Raw genomic sequence first — 9714 nt, 5'->3', positions numbered from 1 at the left:
CCCGGGCGCGGGCGCCGCGAGGAGGGCCGGCGCGGGGCGGGCGCGGGGGCCTCGGGCTGCGGCCCTCCTCCTCCTCCTCGTCACCCCGCCGTCCGCCGGGCAAGTGTCGGGCCTGGGTTTAAAGAGGAACCCGAGCGCGTGGCTGCGTGTGAGCGGGAGCGTGTGACGTCGGGAGCCGCCCCGCTCGGCTGTCCCTGGTCAGGACCCACACTGCCGACTGGCTGGCCCTGGCGGTCACATTTGCCCTCTGGGGTTTTTGAAAACCTTAAATCAAAGTTATTTTTTTTTCTCCCCCGGCAACTCCCGAGGCTACTGCTGCGGCCTCCGGGCTGTGAACAGATAAGGACGCGAGTTTCCCCGACGAGGTACATAACCCCTGACGGTCCGGAGGGGGTGAGGTTGGCCCCGCACGATGTTTGATTTGCTGTAAATCAGTTATTTCCATCCCCCCCCCCCGCCCCGCGGGACTGTGGATCGTGGATCCCGCTGAGTAGACCGTGCCTGGAGCTGTGTTTACGTTGGTGGCCGGAAGGACTAGGGCAATAACGCGGGTGTTTCAGGACCCAGTGTTAGTGGTTTTTCAAGTCCGAGTTTTTCGGGCTTTGGTTCTCCAGATAACGGCAATTCTCCCCTTGCCCTGATCATGCGCAGTCGCAGAGGCAGGTGTAATTAGAATCCCGGACACGAAAAAGCGCTCTGGAAATAGGATTTGTTTTCTAGAGTCCGAACTCGTGTCCAGTTTTTAGTGCATTGGACACCGCGGGCTGTAAAGTCTCTAGATGCGCTTTCAAACCGTGTTTTCCAGCGCCTCTTTCCATGCTCTGACTTTCGAACCGGCTACGCCGATGTGTCTCCGCGAGGGCAGCCGGGGTCCGTTTGCTCGCCCGGGAGCCGCGGTACCGGGAGGCGGGCGCGGGTCGGTGGGGGTCCAGCCGGAGACGCCACTCGTTGCGCCGGGACGGCTCCGTGCGGGGTGGTTAAAAGCCTCCGAGAAAGGGGCCTCTAGCAGTCACCACCACCTTCCGCCGCGGACCGGTTCATTTTTTTCTGGGGATCTGCTCGGGGCGCCCCTGTGACCATCTGCCCCCTCCCTCCACCGGACCCGCGCCGGGCGGGGAGGAGAGGAGGAAAGGACGCGACGTGGAGGACCGGGCCCGGCGAGGGCGGGGGAGTTGGGCAGGGAGAGAGCGGGAAGGACCGGCAGCCAGCGTGCTGAGCTCGCATTAAAACGCAACCCCCCTCCCCACCCCCTCCTCTCCCTTTTTGCATCCCTGCGGCGGTGCCTGCAATAACCGTGTGAACAGAAACCCGAAACGTCCCATCCTGACTGCTGAAACTTAACCCGGGCAAAGCACAGAGTCGGCGGGGACCGGGCGAGGCCTGGCGGGGCGGCACCGGGTCAGCTCAGGACTGTGGGGCCGCCAGGGGCGGTGACACCCCCTCCACCCCGCCCCCCGGCTCGGCTGTCGGTTTCAGGGCGGGTTCCGGCCGGCGCGGGCCTGCGGGCCTCTGCGCCGCTGCAGCGCCCAGGTCCTGAGCGCGCGGAGCGGAGCCGGCCCGCATCCCGCCCGCGACGACCTCCCACGGCGCCGCCTGGTTCCTGGTCCGCGCGGCCCACGGTCAAGGGCGGGGCGCTCGCGGGAGGATGGGCCAGCGGCCACTGCGCACGGGCCACAGGGGAACGCGCCAACCCGACCTTCACGGCTTGCGGCGGCTTGTTCTTCTGAAAGCGAATGTCTGCAGGTGCAACTCACGTTCGCCATGGGAGCAAGTTAGCGGTCGCTTCCAAACGTCAGGGTCACAACTTGAGACCGTCGCTGAAAAAAAAGAAAGAAAGAAAGAAAGAAAAAGAGATGACTTCCCTCCTCCCCCTCCCCAACCACCACCACCATACTGGGGCATTTAATTGTAATCATTGCGAAAAATTGCAACTAGGGAAAAGGTTTACTTGCAATAAAGTAGCAACTGGGTATAGTTTTCCCGTATTTTTCTTGGTAGCCTTAACTGCTGTAACCGTGTTATAAAAATATAAATATAGCAGGGACGTTCGAAAAGTACACATGGATTTAATGTCGCTTAAACTGTTTTATAAGTAGAGAGGATCATATTCTGCAAGTGTTTATTCTACCAGTTCTTCTCTGGTACATGGTAAGAGATATGTAAGTCTGTTAAATAGACGAACGCATAGGGCAAAAGACATCGGTGTTTCGAACACCGTGAAATGATGAATATGCTCGCTTATCTACAAAATACTTAACCGCGATTAGGCAACGCGAAATGTATCCATTAGGTCTTTTATTCCCCTCAAGTATTCCATCCGCCTGTCCCCTGGTCAGAATCATTGTCTGGTCTGTCTCCCACTGAAAGTGCCTCCCGGGTCAGAGGGAGAAGGAGCGGGAGGAAACTCTTGAAAGCGCCCAGCACAGGTAAAAACGGTGGTGGATTGTAGAGGGTAAGAGAGGGAGGTGTAGGGGTGGTGTAAGCGGGCAGAACGAATAGAGAAGATGAGAGAACCAAGGGATTTCAAGCCTCCGCGCCGCTGAGCGACATCCTTTTCAGCGAACGTTGGACGAAGGCTTGCTAAGAGCCCGGAGAAAAGATATCCGCGCGGAGAGCAAAACCAGTTCTTTCCTTTTCAAAGATTTGCACAGTGAGATAATTAGACCGAAAGGTACGAGGGACTTTTCTAGAAACGAAATGCCATTGAAAGAAAGCCCAGGATTAGGGACCTAAAGGGAACGGAGGAGAGGAGACTCGGGAGCCTTCCCGAAATTGGTCATCTCGCGGGTTGTTTTGTCATCTCGCGGGTGTTTTGTGTTGAATGTGATTTAACTCAAGGGTGTGAAAGTGAGGTGTCAGGTGCCAAGATCTGGAAACATCTGACTCGCAGTGGCCCTGGTCCTCCTCTTCCCCCTCCCGTTTGATACAATAAAGTTACGGTTTTTGCACCTGTATTCCTAAGTTTGGCGATCTTGACTGAGGCTTATCTTGTCCCACAAATTTGAGTTCTGTTGCACAAATGAATGATGTGATTACTGCAGTTCTAAAATTCCCCTTGCAGCATTTAGGGAACAAACGTAGGGTCTTTTAACATTCTCCTTGATCTGGTTTTCTCTTCATTAGAGCACTTTGATTTTTCAAGATCAATGGTCACATTTCATTTGTGGCTTCTCTGACTCCTTTGAGGTGCAGCTTCCAATTACTTAAAAAGTTTCTGGTCACTCCAGTGTTTGGGTTCTCTTAGAAAGTCACCAAAGCATGACACCACTTAAAAAAGTTTCTCAGTGAAACACGGGCAGCTCTGTTATTTTAAGAAAGTTGTTCATCTAAGAAGCCTACATGCACGTACTTCATATCAAGTCCAATATTTGCCCTGTCTGAAAGATTATGATTGCTACACAGTGTCTGGTGCAAAGGCAAGACAAGACGGCTGCCCTGAGAAGTACTAGTCTATTTTCAATTGCTGGGGCAGACGGCACATACCATGCATCTGCAGGCAGCCTTGTTGGGCTGCTTCCCTAACTAGGAGGCTGTGGTGAGTGTGTATGAGAATACTGCACCCTGAGAGTGCAGGCCAAGGGCAAAATCCTTGTAAATTTCAGTACCTTTCTCAGCATCAGGCTGGCATCAGGCAGGCCCACCTAAGGTCACTGTGTGACACATATTTTCAAGCCAGTAGAGCAAAACAGAGCTGAAAACAAGGGCAAATTTAGGCCCTCCAACCTTGAAGTCATCTATAAAAGGGAACTGCTTTACCAGATAACAATTATTCCCGCCTGGTCAGCCACACAAAGTGCAGAGTATTTCTTGGCTTGCTCCAATAGGTGCTACTTATTTGTTTCATCAGAAGTTCCGAGGTAGGAAATCTAAGACCCAAAGCCCCCTTTCTGGAAGGTTAGAATGTTTAAATCGATCTCTATTATTAAAGGGGCAATTTATGTAAGAGCTTTTATTTCATGAGTGGTGTTCTTAGTTCTTAGCACAGGCCCAAGGATGAAGGCTGCTTTTATTGCAGGAACTTGAGAAGAAGATTGCATACTTAAGTAACCAGTTTCCCTATAAGCAGTGGTCAAAACACTATTTTAACGTCCTCCTTGTGAGGGTTAAATTGATGTTTGCAGGCTTTTCTTTTAAGGAATTAAAAAAACAAAACCCATTTTCTTCATGTTGGTTTGATTGACAATTCCTGCCCCCCCCCCACCCCCCAAGGATAGAGTTAGATCTATCTACTTATCTCATGAAAATCATCTTTTAAAATGAACTACAGCCCTGGCCAGTTTGGCTCAGTGGATAGAGTGTCGGCCTGCAGACTCAAGGGTCCCGGGTTCGATTCTGGTCAAGGGCACATGCCCGGGTTGTGGGCTCTGTCTCCAGTAGGGGCGTGCAGGAGGCAGCTGATCAATGATTCCCTCTCATCATTGATGTTTCTATCTCTCCCTCTCCCTTCCTCTCTGAAATCAATAAAAATATATTTAAAAAAATAAATAAATAAAATGATCTACATCCCCATCTTCTAGAAGGGAATGACACATAGTGGATGCACAATAAATGGTTTGGAATGAATTTCTTGTTGAAATTAATGAGCTCACTGTCTCTTTCCACATATAAATGTAAATTTAGATATATTGGAATATTTAAAATTGAAATAAATAACCATGAACTAAAAAAAAAATAATCATGTAAAAATGAAGAGACTATGCTTAAGTATGAGCAGGAAAGCATTTATTATAAATGAACTCTTAGTTCAGCCCTGAGCTTCCTGGGAGCCAAGTGAGAAAGAGAAAGACTATTAGTGCGTTTTCTAATTCTTGTAATCAGAAAAGATGAAGCACATTACTTTTCAAAAAAGAGATACTTTATCCAGTTGCTGAATTCTAAACGAACTGCCTTATTCACAGACCTTAAAAATTTTATTGTATTTAAACATTTATTTCCTTTGTCTAAAATTATTCCCCAAATATGCAAATTAATTATAACATGAATAATAACATTTATGTTATGCATAAATGAATACAATAGTTTATCTTCTAATAGTTGAAATCTCAAGATTACTTAATTGACAATAATAGGACAGAGCTACAGAGCTACAAAAATGTGGATTCTCCCTAAAAAAGATTTTGCTTTGAGTTGAAAAAAATTTAAATCAATGATTCCTGGATCTGGTTGGTTGGCAGTAGTTGATGAAATATCATGTGCTATGGAAGATTTTAAGACTAAAAGAATGGAATAGAAACAAACATCTCAATTTTCTTATCACTTTTATTAGAACTTCTTTTTAGATATATGCATACTTATGCCTTTATTTTTAAATTGATAGATGACTTTCTAAAGACCCCTCACAGATTGTAAATAAGAAGTTTCAAATTTTAGACTTTCTCTGGAAAAAATACGGACTATTATTGGACCATCATGCTTTGCAAACCTATTGAAGTACGTACTTTAGGAGAAACAGAAAAATATCAAATTTCTTTTTTTCTAGACAGGGTTGTTTTGTTTCTAGCAGATAAGAGTTTAACATTCTTGGTACCTATTGGTTGAAAGGCACAGCCCAGAAATTTGTTTTTTCTGGCATTAGTCTTCATAATAATTTCATAATATAATAATGTATCGGGAACATTGGACTAAACGTTTTTAGAGATAAATTGGGTCTTAAGAAATAGTCCATTCAATTTCTGGGAAATAAATACTTTAAAGAAAAGAATAATTCTTTGAGGAATTGTAATATTCACCAAGGCAATGCAATTTCTTTGAAAACAAAATGGCATGGTGCTTAGCAGTTGTAGGGTGGAGAAAGGCTATGTATTGTACTTTGAATATGTAAGAAAGGTACACTGTGTGTTTCCATAGCACTTTTGCCTGGGGCATGATTGAATCACGAATCAAAACTCACAGCAAATGGAAAATTAAAAAAACAGTATCAATGATGTATATGGGTATATATATGTATACCTATCTATCTACAAATAGACATATCTATATGAGGATAGATATAAAGAAGCACAAAGTAAAGGTTTGTTTTGTTTTTTAAAAAAAATACGTTTTTATTGATTTTAGAGAGAGAGGAAGAGAGAGAGAGAAACATCAGTTGGCTGCCTCCTGCATGCCCCCTACCAGGGATGGAGCCCACAATGCCGGCATGTGCCCTGACCGGAATCAAATCTGAGACCTTTAGGTTCCTGGGCGACCTCACCCAATTGAGTCACACTGACCATGGAAAAATAAAAGTGTTTTTAACTGACCTGACTTGATTGTTAGTGTATAAAAGTCTATAGTAATATCTGGCACAGGACAATAGCTCAAGTCAGAGAGGAAAATGCTGCATTTTGTAATTAAACCATTTGTAAAATGGAATTAACAACATTTATATTTTTGTGTGTGTTTTTTCTATTGTGAAAATTAGAGTCACTGTATCTCAGTTTATTTTATTTTAGATACTAAAATACCTTATCTTTTGTCTATTATCTATATATGCATATAAAAGCCTAAGTGGCCGTTTGACCATTTAACTGGTAGCTATGATGCGCACTTACCACCAGAGGGCAGGTGCTCAACACATAGGCATTGAATCATGGAACAGACTGATGCATCTCAGAGGGAAGGGGGGATGGCAGGAAGAGGTTAACCAAAGATCTTATATGCATACTAGAGGCCCGGTCCGTGGATTCGTGTACTGGTGGGGTCCCTTGGCCTGGCCTGCGGAGATTGGGCCGGAACCGGCAGTCTGACATCCCCAGAGGAGTGCCGGATTGTGAGAGGGCACAGGCCAGGCCGAGGGACCCCACTGGTGCATGAATCCGTGCACCGGGCCTCTGTATATCTATATTTTCAAATCAGTATTTTAATGCAATTTTTAAAATGTCACCCCTTAGAAAAACAGACTTCACTATTTTGAACCTCTTGATGCAATGGGAACATTAAGGGGTTGGAAGAGTGATTCTGGTGTTCAGATGGAACACCTAAAAAATCATGTTCTTTTTACATGACCCCATGAAATATTGATACATTAACTAATTAGATGCTTGCGTGTCTAAATTCTAATTGAGATAACAAAGATTGGAACAAAATTTACAACTGAAAAATTCTAGTCATGGTTTTGTTTTGAGTGTGAATTGGGAGAAGAATGGCCATACTTTAATTGGAACAAGACACTTTGTTCTCATTCAAAAATGTAGTTTGAGAATTGATATGTTAAGAACATCACAGTGGGAACTGAATAAACAGAACTCTGGGGGAAAATGATCTAAAAATGAAACCAAGGAGATTACAGACAGAGATCGCTGCTGACAGAACTGTTAGTGTGTGTACTTGAAAGCAATCGTGGCCCGATTTTCAAGATTGTGCCTCTTTTAATTTGTCTGTTGTCATTGCCAAGCCACCAAAGTATGGAACACCTATCATGCTCTCTGTTAAGCAGTGTGGGTGGTACCTGGAGAATACACCACAATTCCTGCTCTCAGGAAACAGCTGGGGAAATATTATAGGAGTCCAAACATAAACAACTGTTACACAAGATGGGATGCATTCAAGGCCAAAGTAAAAGAAAAACTGCATGCTATGGGCACAAAGGGAAAGAAGATCCATTTAAAAAGCAGTTCCAAAATGCTGCATAGGATTAGAGGCGGCAATCCAGTTGGAAGCTGGGGGGTGGCCCAAGGACTTTTCTATTTCTGTTTCTGTGACAAGCACACCATTTTAATGTAGATGTTCTGTTTATTGTGATGTCTTTGTATTGCTGATAAACATTGGGAGAAGGGGAGGTGTTGAATCCCTCAGTTGCCATCCTGGTATTAAGGGGGAAGTGGCCTTGAGGGAGTATCCGTAGTGGCTACAATCTTAAAAATGCTCTCTTGGAGAGAGATGGGCATTTGTAAAGCCACAGGGAAGCTAGAGAGTGCAGGTGATTCTTAAGGAAAGATGGGTGATCCTTAGCTGGAGTGAAGGATATGGAGGAAAGGAAGGTGGGGGGGTGGTGTGGAAGGGAGAGACTTGTCTTGGGAAAATGAATTAGGCTGTAGCCAAATCATGGTGGAGCGTGTGTGCCCAGCTGGGTGTCTTCTTGAAGTCATTTGAGAGTCACTGGATGTTTCTAAGAGAAGTGACATATTCAGAGCTATAATTAGATTGGTACAGTCAAGTTTTTTCCTTGTTTTAGTGTTTTAGTTATCATCACTAATTTGAATTGAAAACACTATAGTAGAAGAAAAATACCAGGACAATTTTATTTTATAAATCCAACTTTTGATATTCTTTGTTTCTCAGTGCAAATCATTTAACCACGAGAAGAGCATTGTCAGGTAGGACTGTTGACTCAGCCCTTAGGAAACTCATAGCTTTTAATTGGGTTTATTTAGTGTGGCCTGATTTAGACAAAAGTACATGTTCACTGCCTGTTTTGTTGCATATTCGCAGAACTATGCCAGGACTTGCACATCAATATTTACAGATTTGTTTTAAAATCTGCCATGTCATAATTAAAACCACACTGCTGTACTCTCAAGGATTAAATGAACTTTCTAAAGTGAGATTTTCGGCTTCATTGACTTCAAAGTAACTCATAGTATACGAACACTGCTAGCTATCTCAGATTTATCCAGATTAAATACTTTCAGTGAAAGATTGAGCCATGAGTCTTTCCTGCTACTTTCTTGCTAAAAGGGAGAAATAGGTTATGGTTACTTTTCTACAGGGTGCCATAAATAAACATTCAAGGATGTTTCAATTCAGGTGGTATTTAACTCTTTTTAGACTGATAAAGTTATATGCTTCCCTGAAGTAACTTGCATTTAAATATCGAATATGGGATCAGTAAGGAACAGTAATGATTAATAAAGAAATGCAAGACAGCCTTAAAGCAGTGATTTTCTTTCAGTCACTGCATGGCTGGTAAGAATAAAACAAGGTTCCTAGTAGTGAACAAGGTTAACAGGGTTAGGGCTCTTGTTGAGTCAGAACGGAAGACATGCCCTGCTGAGACTTCCGCCCAGCTTCAATCCATTGATCCATCATCAAGTGAGTTCTTTAGGGAATGCAAAAGCTATGTAACATGTGATTTTTGCCCTTGGGAAATTTACTGTCCAGAAAATACTTTAATGATTGGAACACTTAAATGATTTATCAAATGCTTGCTATGTGTCAGGCAATTAGCTAAAAAAGCACTGTGTGGATTAGTTTATGTGATCCTCACCGGGACTTCTTGAGGTAGGACAAATCTCAGTTTTATTGGTGTGGAGTCAGGCCCAGTGAGGTTAAATCACTGCCCCTGGTTTTTAAGGGGTAGTCAGATTTGACCCAGGAAATGTAGTTCTGGCACCCACCCATTGCTGGATATTACCTCCAAGAAAGATGCGTGTGACACAGACACAGACAGTGTAAACAGAAGCAATGTACAGTTTGTAAGCCAGTGTCATTGGGGTCAATTAAATGCCCACAGGAATCCCAAATTTGATGTGCAGCGAAGAAGGAATCGTTATTCAGTGCAAAACAGCTCAGTTGCGATACAGGATGGCTGTGAAAACAGCTCAGCTGTGAGGCAGTCCTGGGCCCAGGCCCCTCAGCTGGGCTCTTGCTCTCCTCACTGGTCTGCTCTGCTCTAGCCTGAGCTGGTCTAGATGTTTTCTCAGTGGGACTGCAACCTTCAGTCTTTTGTGACAAGGGAGAGTACACTCCCAGAGCCAGAACGGAGCTCGCTTATATAGAGAAAAGTCCCTACCCCTA

The 9714-nt window shown here is 44.6% G+C and overlaps 1 long non-coding RNA gene across 1 annotated transcript in view; it reads left to right on the top strand.

Annotated features, from left to right (window-relative positions):
* The first annotated feature begins 99 nt into the window (after nt 1–99).
* Nucleotides 100–9714, top strand: part of LOC118660303 — a 198086-nt gene continuing 188471 nt past the window's right edge. The window contains exon 1 of the long non-coding RNA XR_004968864.1: nt 100–365. This is a non-coding gene — a long non-coding RNA (uncharacterized LOC118660303). The remainder of the gene's footprint in view (nt 366–9714) is intronic.

The sequence above is a fragment of the Myotis myotis genome, unplaced genomic scaffold (genome assembly GCF_014108235.1).
Source record: "Myotis myotis isolate mMyoMyo1 unplaced genomic scaffold, mMyoMyo1.p scaffold_m19_p_7, whole genome shotgun sequence".
NCBI lineage: Eukaryota > Metazoa > Chordata > Mammalia > Chiroptera > Vespertilionidae > Myotis > Myotis myotis.
Note: the sequence above shows the minus strand (reverse complement) of the source record. Positions and strands in the feature narration are given on the sequence as shown.